Raw genomic sequence first — 14,260 nt, forward strand, 5'->3', positions numbered from 1 at the left:
ATCATTGAAATTCAAGCTGGAAAGATGATTTTAATATATCACTTGTACATTTTGTATTGCTCTTCTGGTGACAATGTAGTTTGTTTTTGTCAATTACCATTTTAATAATAGGGTAAAGAAAATTAAGTGGATTTTTGAAAGAAAACAATACTGTCAATATACTATTAAAACAAATTAAAATGGTAAAAGTTATTGTACTTTAAGTAAAAATAAAAGAGACAAAATATCAATCCCAGTTTTGGATTACTTTAATTAACAAAAAAAAAATGCATATAGCAGAGGATAGTTTCAATCTGCCTACCTCTGGGTTATGGGCCCAGCATGCTTCCATTGCAGTACTCTGCTGCACATGTAAGTTCAAGAGATCCTGAAGCACTCACTCATCATGGGAAAGTATCAATGTGTTTCTTCGTTGGTTGATGGAAGAAACATCTTACAAAAACTCTCCAGATTATTGACTTTTTAAAGTTTTTCTAGGAAACGTTTTAGATGAATGCTTATTAGCCTTTGTCAGTATGGACTTTTGCAAAGTGTCTCTGTGGTGCAATCGGTTAGTGTGTTTGGCTATTAACCAAAAGGTTGGTGGTTTAATCCCACCCAGGGACGTAATTGACCTTGTTATCAGATTTTGGTGATCTTTAAGTAGACAAGTCAAATTTCATACCCCCTGTTATGGTGTAGGGTACCAGGCCTTCTCTGATGTAATCAGAGTTAGATTTGATTCAGTGATTTTATAAAAACATCTAGGAAGCACAATTTAGCAGTGGGTTGCAGAGAAAAAGAAATATGCTGGCAAAAAAATCAAATTGCGTGATTAAACAGCTCTTCATTTTCTGGCTTTATTTTTATGCTAACAAATTTGTTCTTCATTACGTCCCTGGGTGGGATTGAACCACCAACCTTTTGGTTAATAGCCAAACACACTAACCGATTGCGCCACAGAGACACTTTGCAAAAGTCCATACTGACAAAGGCTAATAAGCATTCATCTAAAACGTTTCCTAGAAAAACTTTAAAAAGTCAATAATCTGGAGAGTTTTTGTAAGATGTTTCTTCCATCAACCAACGAAGAAACACATTGGTACTTTCCCATGATGAGTGAGTGCTTCAGGATCTCTTGCACTTACATGTGCAGCAGAGTACTGCAATGGAAGCATGCTGGGCCCATAACCCAGAGGTAGGCAGATTGAAACTATCCTCTGCTATATGCATTTTTTTTGTTAATTAAAGTAATCCAAAACTGGGATTGATATTTTGTCTCTTTTATTTTTACTTAAAGTACAATAACTTTTACCATTTTAATTTGTTTTAATAGTATATTGACAGTATTGTTTTCTTTCAAAAATCCACTTCATTTTCTTTACCCTATTATTAAAATGGTAATTGACAAAAACAAACTACATTGTCACCAGAAGAGCAATACAAAATGTACAAGTGATATATTAAAATCATCTTTCCAGCTTGAATTTCAATGATGCATTGGGGCAACGATTTTGTGAGAAACATCTTCACCCTTAAATAAAGATTTTCTTAATTCCTTACCTGTGTGCTAATTAGATATCACCTTGTTTTCACATTAAACAGACTTCCACATGAGAAAGCAGCAAGGATGCAGTGGCGTTAATGTTTCCTGGTGTCAACCTGTATTATTTCAGTAGACATTGAAATGAGGATACATCTTGCTGCCTTTCCAATGAAGCAAGTTTAATTTAGTAATAGGTGAAAAACCATCCCTACAAAGGTGTTAATCAGAGACTTGGCTTTGTGGACACTTTTCAGAGAACAAATTTGTTAGCATAAAAATAAAGCCAGAAAATGAAGAGCTGTTTAATCACGCAATTTGATTTTTTTGCCAGCATATTTCTTTTTCTCTGCAACCCACTGCTAAATTGTGCTTCCTAGATGTTTTTATAAAATCACTGAATCAAATCTAACTCTGATTACATCAGAGAAGGCCAGGTACCCTACACCATAACAGGGGGTATGAAATTTGACTTGTCTACTTAAAGATCACCAAAACCTGATAACAAGGTCAATTACGTCCCTGGGTGGGATTGAACCACCAACCTTATGGTTAATAGCCGTGCACACTAACTGATTGCGCCACAGAGACACTTTGCAAAAGAACATACTGACAAATGCTAATAAGCATTCATCTAAAACGTTTCCTAGAAAAACTTAAAAACAGGGCTGGCCAAACCGGTCCTCGAGATCTTCAAACAGTTCATGTTTTCCAGGCCTCCTGGAGATCTGTAGAATGGTCAGTTAGGAATGAATGCAGCACATCTTAATTAGTAATGACTACACCTGTGCACCAGCTAGGTAGTCTAGAAAATGTGAACTGTTAGTAGATCTCGAGGACTGGTTTGGCCAGCCCTGCTTTAAAAAGTCAATAATCTGGAGAGTTTTTGTAAGATGTTTCTTCCATCAACCAACGAAGAAACACATTGGTACTTTCCCATGATGAGTGAGTGCTTCAGGATCTCTTGAACTTACATGTGCAGCAGAGTACTGCAATGGAAGCATGCTGGGCCCATAACCCAGAGGTAGGCAGATTGAAACTATCCTCTGCTTTATGCATTTTTTTTTTGTTAATTAAAGTAATCCAAAACTGGGATTGATATTTTGTCTCTTTTATTTTTACTTAAAGTACAATAACTTTTACCATTTTAATTTGTTTTAATAGTATATTGACAGTATTGTTTTCTTTTAAAAATCCACTTCATTTTCTTTACCCTATTATTAAAATGGTAATTGACAAAAACAAACTACATTGTCACCAGGAGAGCAATACAAAATGTACAAGTGATATATTAAAATCATCTTTCCAGCTTGAATTTCAATGATGCATTGGGTCAACAATTTTGTGAGAAACATCTTCACCCTTAAATAAAGATTTTCTTAATTCCTTACCTGTGTGCTAATTAGATATCACCTTGTTTTCACATTAAACAGACTTCCACATGAGAAAGCAGCAAGGATGCAGTGGCGTTAATGTTTCCTGGTGTCAACTTGTATTATTTCAGTAGACATTGAAATGAGGATGCATCTTGCTGCCTTTCCAATGAAGCAAGTTTAATTTAGTAATAGGTGAAAAACCATCCTTACAAAGGTGTTAATCAGAGACTTGGCTTTGTGGACACTTTTCAGAGAACAAATTTGTTAGCATAAAAATAAAGCCAGAAAATGAAGAGCTGTTTAATCACTCGATTGGATTTTTCTGCCAGCATATTTTTTTTCTCTGCAACCCACTGCTAAATTGTGCTACCTAGCTGTTTTTTATAAAATCACTGAATCAAATCTAACTCTGATTACATCAGAGAAGGCCATGTACCCTACACCATAAGAGGAGGTTTGAAATTTTGACTTGTCTACTTAAATATCACCAAAATCTGATCACAAGGTTAATTACGTCCCTGGGTGGGATTGAACCACCAACCTTTTGGTTAATAGTCAAACACACTAACCGATTGCGCCACAGAGACACTTTGCAAAAAGTACATACTGACAAAGGCTAATATGCATACATCTAGAACGTTTCCTAGAAAAACATTAAAAAATCAATAATCTGGAGAGTTTTTGTAAGATGTTTCTTCCATCAACCAATGAAGAAACACATTGGTACTTTCCCATGATGAGTGAGTGCTTCAGGATCTCTTGCACTTACGTGTGCAGCAGAGTACTGCAATGGAAGCATGCTGGACCCATAACCCAGAGGTAGGCAGTTTGAAACTATCCTTTGCTATATGCATTTTTTTTTGTTAATTTAAGTAATCAAAACTGGGATTGATATTTTTGCTCTTTTATTTTTACTTAAAGTACAATAACTTTTACCATTTTAATTTGTTTTAATAGTATATTGACAGTATAGTTTTCTTTCAAAAATCCACTTAATTTTCTTTACCCTATTATTAAAATGGTAATTGACAAAAAAAAACTACATTGTCAACAGAAGAGCAATACAAAATGTACAAGTGATATATTAAAATCATCTTTCCAGCTTGAATTTCAATGATGCATTGGGGCAACAATTTTGTGAGAAACATCTTCACCCTTAAATAAAGATTTTCGTAATTTCTTACCTGTGTGCTAATTAGATATCACCTTGTTTTCACATTAAACAGACTTCCACATGAGAAAGCAGCAAGGATGCAGTGGCGTTAATGTTTCCTGGTGTCAACCTGTATTATTTCAGTAGACATTGAAATGAGGATGCATCTTGCTGCCTTTCCAATGAAGCAAGTTTAATTTAGTAATAAGTGAAAAACCATCCCTACAAAGGTGTTAATCAGAGACTTGGCTTTGTGGACACTTTTCAGAGAACAAATTTGTTAGCATAAAAATAAAGCCAGAAAATGAAGAGCTGTTTAATCACGCAATTTGATTTTTTTGCCAGCATATTTCTTTTTCTCTGCAACCCACTGCTAAATTGTGCTTCCTAGATGTTTTTATAAAATCACTGAATCAAATCTAACTCTGATTACATCAGAGAAGGCCAGGTACCCTACACCATAACAGGGGGTATGAAATTTGACTTGTCTACTTAAAGATCACCAAAATCTGATAACAAGGTCAATTAGGTCCCTGGGTGGGATTGAACCACCAACCTTTTGGTTAATAGCCGTACATACTAACTGATTGCGCCACAGAGACACTTTGCAAAAGTTCATACTGACAAAGGCTAATAAGCATTCATCTAAAACGTTTCCTAGAAAAACTTTAAAAAGTCAATAATCTGGAGAGTTTTTGTAAGATGTTTCTTCCATCAACCAACGAAGAAACACATTGGTACTTTCCCATGATGAGTGAGTGCTTCAGGATCTCTTGCACTTACATGTGCAGCAGAGTACTGCAATGGAAGCATGCTGGGCCCATAACCCAGAGGTAGGCAGATTGAAACTATCCTCTGCTATATGCATTTTTTTTTTGTTAATTAAAGTAATCCAAAACTGGGATTGATATTTTGGCTCTTTTATTTTTACTTAAAGTACAATAACTTTTACCATTTTAATTTGTTTTAATAGTATATTGACAGTATTGTTTTCTTTTAAAAATCCACTTCATTTTCTTTACCCTATTATTAAAATGGTAATTGACAAAAACAAACTACATTGTCACCAGAAGAGCAATACAAAATGTACAAGTGATATATTAAAATCATCTTTCCAGCTTGAATTTCAATGATGCATTGGGGCAACGATTTTGTGAGAAACATCTTCACCCTTAAATAAAGATTTTCTTAATTCCTTACCTGTGTGCTAATTAGATATCACCTTGTTTTCACATTAAACAGACTTCCACATGAGAAAGCAGCAAGGATGCAGTGGCGTTAATGTTTCCTGGTGTCAACCTGTATTATTTCAGTAGACATTGAAATGAGGATGCATCTTGCTGCCTTTCCAATGAAGCAAGTTTAATTTAGTAATAGGTGAAAAACCATCCCTACAAAGGTGTTAATCAGAGACTTGGCTTTGTGGACACTTTTCAGAGAACAAATTTGTTAGCATAAAAATAAAGCCAGAAAATGAAGAGCTGTTTAATCACGCAATTTGATTTTTTTGCCAGCATATTTCTTTTTCTCTGCAACCCACTGCTAAATTGTGCTTCCTAGATGTTTTTATAAAATCACTGAATCAAATCTAACTCTGATTACATCAGAGAAGGCCAGGTACCCTACACCATAACAGGGGGTATGAAATTTGACTTGTCTACTTAAAGATCACCAAAATCTGATAACAAGGTCAATTAGGTCCCTGGGTGGGATTGAACCTCAACGCAACATCAGCAGGGGGCCCTGGCCTCATCACCATCCCAGGTCTTTCTCATGTATGTATCATGTATGTGTGATATATGTATGTATGATATATGTATGAATCATATATGTTTGTGATATATATATATATATATATATATATATATATATATTTATATTCCATAGACAAAAAACCTTACGGTTTCACATGTCCCATTAAGGCTTCTTAGACATGATCGAAATTTCAGAAGCCTGTTGTAACTCTTCCACTCAAACTCCAAAAAGCAATGAAATTCCGATCATTAAGGCTGACGCCTTAATGGACGTGTTCCTTGCGCAATACAGATATGGTATGCCATCACAGCCTGTGGGTAAGTGCAGATTCAGCACTCTCACAGAGTGAGATTGCTGTCACTCACACAATGGTGGAGCTGCTAATTCACAGATTTGTGTGCTCATTGGAATACACACATGCAGTCTATGCAACTGAAGGTCTGAGCAGTTTTGTGGTGCTCCCATCCCACACAGTGCCCACAACCATCCCATTCAGTCAACACAACAAAGCCACCTTGTTACAACATCCTTCTAACTCCATACATCCATCTCACTTAGTATACACATTTAGCTCCCTCAAACATCTTGGTTAATTGCTAAACTATAATACCCCATCTACGGTCTATGCATCTACACTTACTTCCCCTATACACCCCCATGCTGCCCGGTCTTCCCCAATCCCTACTGCTGTGTTCTCCCATCTGTGCTAGTCTGTACTAACTTATCTGTACTATCTGTCTTTCCCCACCTGTGCATTGTCTGTACCACCGTTTCCTTCTCTCTGTGCTGCTCAGTGTTTCCTTCTTCAACGTCACTCCGCCTCCTCCAGTACATGGCACACTGTCTTCTCTCCCATCTGCACCAGTTTTCTACCCATCCATGCCAGTGTTTTCAACCCATCTGCACCATTTCCCCCATCTGCACCGCTCTGTCTCCCTTCCCATACTTGCTGCTTAATCTACCCCCTATCCACACCACTCTTACCCTATTCATGTAGCTGACATCCTGAAGGTAAATTTAGTGGATCCTGCGCTCTTGGCAGGGGGATAACCGCCACAGCCCACCCCCCAGTGGTCCGGAAACGCCTCCGTTGTGCAGACCATGCCCTGCCAATGGCATTCTAACGCTGTTTGCACGCCCCCCTCCTTCCCCGCAACCACCTCTGCCTATCAATCAGGCAGGGTGATAGCATCTCACTGGGCTCCTGGGGTACGCACGCGCAGTGCGGCCATTGCACGTGCGCACCTCACAAACTAATTCAGACTGCAATCGCTGCTGCTGCTGCGGTCTGAATTACCCCCTGTGTTTCTCTGTCCCCCCCATTAGTGCTGCTTAGTGTTCCCTCTATCCACACACTTCTGTTCCCCCATCCACACCGCTCTCCTCCCTCCAATCAACAACACTCTTACCTCATCTGAGCAGCTTTGTCTTCCGCTCAGACCTTCAGTTGCATAGACTGCATGTGTGTATTCCAATGAGCACACAAATCTGTGAATTAGCAGCTCCACCATTGTGTGAGTGACAGCAATCTCACTCTGTGAGAGTGCTGAATCTGCACTTACCCACAGGCTGTGATGGCATACCATATCTGTATTGCGCAAGGAACACGTCCATTAAGGCGTCAGCCTTAATGATTGGAATTTCATTGCTTTTTGGAGTTTGAGTGGAAGAGTTACAACAGGTTTCTGAAATTTCGATCATGTCTAAGAAGCCTTAATGGGACATGTGAAACCGTAAGGTTTTTTGTCTATGGAATTTCATCGCTTTTTTTAAATTTATTTTTTTTATTCAGAAATGTAAAATTTCACTTAAAGAATAAACATTTGATTTTTTAAATGTTTAATGAAAATGTTCGTATAACATCACTGTTCTGTGCAAAATTATTTTATTAACCAAACCAAATTGTTTAAGGTCCGTACACACTTAACGATTTAATGAGCGACGTCGCTCATTTTATCGTTAAGTGTGTATGCAGCCAGCGACAAACGATGCGCGGCCCCGCGGGTCGGCAACAATCTTCGCTGTCGGTAGGGCATGCAGGAAGGATGTGGACTGTCGTCCACGACCTTCATGCAGGGCTGGCGGGGGCGTGACGTCACTGAGCGATATGAGCGGTCATATCGCTCAGTGTGTACAGTCGGCCGCCGGCCGGCCCGGGAGGGGAAACATTAGACGATGTAGCTCACAGAGCGACATCGTTTAATGTGTACGGGCCTTTAGACTTTGGTCAAAATATTTTGCTGCCTTTGCAGCTGATGCAGGGAGGGGGGTAGGCGGCAGCAGCCTGTAACTGAGGCTGGAGGTAGGCGTGAAATGCATTGCTTGTACGTGTGAGTGCGTGGTGTCAGGTGCTGCGCGTGTATATGTGTGTGTGTGTCAGGTGCTGCCTGTGTATGTGTGTGTCAGCTCCTGTGTGTATGTGTGTGTCAGGTGCTGCGTGTATATATGAGTGTGTCTGATGGTGCGTGTGTATGCGTCAGCTGCCGCACGTGTGTGTGTGTGTGTCAGGTGTTGCGGGTGTATATGTGTGTGAGTATCAGGTGCTCCGCGTGTGTACAAGTGTATGTCTGGTGCTGTGCATGAATACGTATGTCTGTGTCAGGTGATGCGCGTGTACATGAGTGTGCGTCAGGTGCTGCGCGTGTACATGAGTGTGCATTAGGTGCTGCGCGTGTACATGAGTGTGCGTCAGGTGCTTCGTGTGTACATGAGTGTGCGTCAGGTGCTGCGCGTGTACATGTGTGTGCGTCAGGTGCTGCGCGTGTACATGTGTGTGCCTCAGGTGCTGCACGTGTCTATGTGTGTGTGAGTAAGGCACTGCGTGTGTATGTGTGTGTCTGATGGTGTGCGTGTATATGTATGTGTCAGGTGCTGCATGTATATGCATGTGTCAGGTGCTGCGTGTATATGCATGTGTCAGGTGCTGCGTGTATATGCATGTGTCAGGTGCTGCGTGTATATGCATGTGTCAGGTGCTGCATGTTTATTTTATTGTGTCTGATGGTACGTGTGTGTGTCAGGTGCCGCACGTGTATGTGTGTGTGTGTCAGGTGTTGCGCGTGTATGTGTGGGTCAGGTGCTGCATGTTTATTTTATTGTGTCTGATGCTACGTGTGTGTGTGTGTCAGGTGCCGCACGTGTATGTGTGTGTGTCAGGTGTTGCGCGTGTATGTGTGGATCAGGTGCTGCATGTTTATTTTATTGTGTCTGATGCTACGTGTGTGTGTGTCAGGTGCCGCACGTGTATGTGTGTGTGTCAGGTGTTGCGCGTGTATGTGTGTGTCAGGTGCCGCGCGTGTATGTGTGTGTCAGGTGCCGTTCCCCTTCTTCCCATCCCAGCTCTCTCTGTAGAATACAGCTCTGCACCCAGAGAGAGGGAAAGACTAGGGGGCTGATCACTGCACTGCTCACTTTTTGGTCATGAGTTCGGCCTCCTGTTTCTTCCAGTGCTGTGTTCCTGCAGCCTAGCCCTCCCTGTTGTGCCAGAGAATCAGCCCTTCCTTCCCCTGACAGAGAGAGAGAGCCCGAGGCAGATACACTCTTCCCGTAGCTGGCCTACCCCCAGTACTTCAGCACTGGCCATGCGGCAGTCAACAAAGGAGACCAGCAGGGGGTTCTGGCAGCATCAACTGTGGCCACAGCTGGATCGGGGAGGCCTGCAGTGTCTGAGGTGGGCAACACTTCCTCCGCCGCTGTCACCTTCCCCTGCCGGAGAGAAAGCCAGAGACATACCCTTCCCGCAGCTGGGATACCCCTAGTACCTCAGCGCTGGACAGGCAGAAGTCTATGGAGGGGACCGGCAGGGGTTTCGGGCCGCCGCAGCAGCAGCGGCCGCAGTCAGATCAGGGAGGCCTGCAGGGTCAGAACTGGGCAGCACTTCCACCAACACTGTCACCTCTGTGCTGGGCATGTACACCAGTCCGTACGGACGGAGGTGTCCACAACAGGCAGCAGTATAATGAGTCAGACAAACTCATTACACGCTGCCCACTGCTGCGCCGCATGCCCTCGATGGAGGAAGCCTAGATGCGGTCCCCAGCGGCAGCGAGGGAGAAGGGTGATCACATCACCCTTCAACCCAGCACCTCACAATCAGCTGGGGATCTGCAGTAGCTTCATCTCTCTCTTCCTCTCCCTCTCTGACAGCACAGCAGCCCCTCTGGGTCCCATGTAGCTCTGCCCCCCTGCTCACAGTTCACTCGGCCTCTCCTGATTAAAAAGAAAATAAGAGCCTGACCTGCTGCTCAGATGCGAGGAGGGGACGGGCGGTAGGTCCTCTGTGAGTACACTACACAGTCAAAATTAACTCTGACTCCTCACAACAGTGTGGACTGCAGGCGACGTCAGATGCCAATTTGGGTGTGCTTGCCGCACTACCTGCCCATCAAGCCCAACGTGGCATTTTGTATTAGGAACCCTATAACAGCATTCCGACATCCCTCCCTATGACGCTGCCATCCATACACTGCCGCTCTCATACATCCGTACACCGCCACTCTCATACATCCGCACACTGCCGCTCTCACACAACTGTACACTGTTGCTCTCATACATCCATACACTGCCGCTCTCATACATCCGTACAACCCCGCTCTCATACATCCGTACAACCCCGCACTCTTACAGCCGCACTCTTACAGCCGCACTCTTACAGCCGCACACTGCCGCACTCTTACAGCCGCACACCGCCGCACGCATACAGCCGCACACCATCGCACTCATACAGCCGCACACCGACGCAGTTATACAGCCGTACATTGCCGCTCTCATACATCCGCACACTGCCGCTCTCATACATCCGCACACTGCCGCTCACATCTATACATACATAGCCTCCATACATCTACACATCCAATCCCCGCGCAAGGGAACACTGAAATCACTATCACTTTTCCCCGGGGTGTGACCACAGCCAGCCACTACTCCGGCCACCTTCTTGTGACACCAAAATGCATCTTACCTATCATCAGGGTGGTGCTGCTGCTGGGGGCAGGTTGCTGCCTCAGTCTCCTAGTTGGTGCTGCGATTGGAGGGGGTACTGCTTCCCTGTGCTGCCACTGTCTCCCGGATCATCGTGCCGCTGGCTGAATTGCAGCTTGACGCTACTGCTGCCGGGAGTAACAGCTTCCTGACTGTTGTTGCTGGTGGCTGCCTACTGCTCATTGCCGCCGGAACACTGACCGGCTCGGCAGTGATGCTGGCGGAGGAGTAGTGGCGGTGGGGTGGTGCCTGCTCCCTTCCCTCGAGCATGCCGCAGTGTAAAAAAATAAATAATAGAGAGCATACCAGGGTGAGAGTCTGTATGGATCACAGTGATTACACGGGGCACAGCATAAGGACACCTTGCTGTGAGGGGCTCTGCCCACACAGATTGCTGCACCCTCTCTGATGTCAGCCGCTGCCCTCTCGTTCTCTGGGCGGCCAGTTCCAGTGTGAGGTAGGAGAGGAAGAGAACACACAGGTGTTAGGCGCCGTGGTCCGCGATGTCCTCGCGGCCCGGCGCCTAGCAACTAGGGACGCCGAGTGTGCTAGCCGCCGGCTCCCTAGCAACGCTAGAACGCCGGGCGCGCTGAGCCGCCTGGACCCTAGCAACGGGGACGCCACGGACGGACTGCGCTCCCCTTGCAGGGTCAATCAAGTAAACTACACACACACACACTTGTCTTCTGGTCATGCAGCAAGGCAGCTGCACGGCATTGTGCTAATCAGGCTCTGAACTTCTGATTGAAGGACTCCCTGCTAAATACCTTCTCAGTGCTTCACACAGACGCCGGTAATAGCTTCCTGCATGCTGCTTTGGTTTGCTGACGTCTGTTCCAGTTCTGCTGTGTCCGGTCATTCCTGTCCTCAGAGTTCCTGAATCTTAGTGTTGTCATCTCTTCCCAAGGAGTCTTCCAGTCCTCATTTACCCGCAACAGTCGCTAGAGGATCTCGTGTGGTTTTCGTGAGTGGCGGCTCTGCCGCGTGCTGCGGCCTAGGCCGCTTTATTTTGTATTCTGTGTTGGTGCATTTGCGGAGGTTTACGCTCCCACACTCCTCTCCGGAACTCGCCGGTGCCGGGTAGAAGAGTGGACAAGTGGGTATTTTGGTTGTCCTTTTCCCTGGCGGTTTTCCGCACATACTCTAGTTTAAAGTTAGTTTTGAGCCCCTGGCTTTGTTGTTTAGTAGAGGGCCCCTTGTTATCACCCTGTCTCGGATTTCTCTTGGTCTCCCATTAAGACCTGAGGGGGCATCGGAGTTGGGCAGACGTAATCCGCCCTTCAAACGCGGCAGCCATGGGCCCAAGCAACCATAGTCTCGCAAGAGATTTCTGACAGCACGGGCGAGACAACGGAGATAGGGCGCCAGGGGCTATTCCCGTTCCCACTCCCTTTCCAAGCATTACGTTCCAGTACTCAGGTCCTTGCTATAAGATATCCCCAGACCAGAGTATTGGAATCATAACAACAGGAGAGCAGCCCTGATATATAACAGAGGTGGAAGTTCTATAGGCAGCAGAGACGGAGACCAGCCAGCCAGTCTCCCAGTGCCCTGATCACTACACGCCGCCAGCACAGCATTACAGGAGGGTCCTATAGTGCTGCCCTGAGCTAACAGGTGTGTGTACCAGTGTGCTGCGCCCTGGTGTCTCTGAGAGGGGTGAGGTCACCGTGCCGCTTTAGTATATGGCTTTTCCTTAGTACTGTAAGTTACAGCCCTGCACTAGTAGTGGCAACTCTGCCCTATGTGAACCTGTGAGGTTATTTTCCTATTTACAGAATAACCGGGGAGAAGGCGGCCATATTGCGGCTCTCAAGAGAAGGCACTCTAGTACACCCCCTGCTGGCGGCCACTGCGCAGGCGCAACAAATTGAAATGCCCGATCTCTATAATGGGGCATATTTCTCTTAATTAAAAAAAACCTGTAACTTTCTGAAAAACCACAACCCCAAAAGGCACTTCACAGGGACATGCTCTATCTAATAAAACAAACCCCAAGTCATATATATATATATATATATATATATATATATATATAATAAGATTTTACTCACCGGTAAATCTATTTCTCGTAGTCCGTAGTGGATGCTGGGACTCCGTAAGGACCATGGGGAATAGCGGCTCCGCAGGAGACTTGGCACAACTAAAGAGAGCTTTAGGACTACCTGGTGTGCACTGGCTCCTCCCCCTATGACCCTCCTCCAGACCTCAGTTAGGATACTGTGCCCGGAAGAGCTGACACTAAGGAAGGATTTTGAATCCCGGGTAAGACTCATACCAGCCACACCAATCACACCGTACAACTCGTGATATTATACCCAGTTAACAGTATGACAACAACGGAGCCTCTGCACAGATGGCTCTCAACAATAACCCTTTTGTTAACAATAACTATGTACAAGTACTTGGGATGGGCGCCCAGCATCCACTACGGACTACGAGAAATAGATTTACCGGTGAGTAAAATCTTATTTCTCTGACGTCCTAGTGGATGCTGGGAACTCCGTAAGGACCATGGGGAATAGCGGCTCCGCAGGAGACTGGGCACAAAAAGTAAAAGCTTTAGACTAGCTGGTGTGCACTGGCTCCTCCCCCTATGACCCTCCTCCAAGCCACAGTTAGATTTTTGTGCCCGAACGAGAAGGGTGCAAGCTAGGTGGCTCTCCTGAGCTGCTTAGAAGTAAAAGTTTAAATAGGTTTTTTATTTTCAGTGAGTCCTGCTGGCAACAGGCTCACTGCATCGTGGGACTAAGGGGAGAAGAAGCGAACTCACCTGACTGCAGAGTGGATTGGGCTTCTTGGCTACTGGACATTAGCTCCAGAGGGACGATCACAGGTTCAGCCTGGATGGGTCCCGGAGCCGCGCCGCCGGCCCCCTTACAGAGCCAGAAGAGCGAAGAGGTCCGGAGAAAGCGGCGGCAGAAGACGTTCCTGTCTTCAAATAAGGTAGCGCACAGCACTGCAGCTGTGCGCCATTGCTCTCAGCACACTTCACACTCCGGTCACTGAGGGTGCAGGGCGCTGGGGGGGAGCGCCCTGAGACGCAATAAAAACAATATAAAAACCTTATATGGCTAAAAAAAATGCATCACATATAGCTCCTGGGCTATATGGATGCATTTATCCCCTGCCAGTTTCCTGAAAAAAGCGGGAGAAAAGGCCGCCGTGAAGGGGGCGGAGCCTTTCTCCTCAGCACACAAGCGCCATTTTCTTTCACAGCTCCGCTGGAAGGACGGCTCCCTGACTCTCCCCTGCAGTCCTGCACTACAGAAACAGGGTAAAACAGAGAGGGGGGCACTATTGGCAGCTAATATATAAATACAGCAGCTATAACAGGGAGTAACACTTATATAAGGTTATCCCTGTATATATATAGCGCTCTGGTGTGTGCTGGCAAACTCTCCCTCTGTCTCCCCAAAGGGCTAGTGGGGTCCTGTCCTCTATCAGAGCATTCCCTGTGTGTGTGCTGGGTGT

At 44.9% G+C, this 14,260-nt stretch overlaps 1 non-coding gene across 1 annotated transcript; it reads right to left on the reverse strand.

Moving 5' to 3' along the window:
- Positions 1-872: 872 nt before the first annotated feature.
- Positions 873-946, reverse strand: TRNAN-AUU (transfer RNA asparagine (anticodon AUU)). Its single transcript has one exon. It is a non-coding gene; the product is annotated as a tRNA-Asn (tRNA).
- Between the last annotated feature and the right edge of the window lie 13,314 nt (positions 947-14,260).

This window comes from Pseudophryne corroboree, unplaced genomic scaffold, assembly GCF_028390025.1.
Source record: "Pseudophryne corroboree isolate aPseCor3 unplaced genomic scaffold, aPseCor3.hap2 scaffold_896, whole genome shotgun sequence".
NCBI lineage: Eukaryota > Metazoa > Chordata > Amphibia > Anura > Myobatrachidae > Pseudophryne > Pseudophryne corroboree.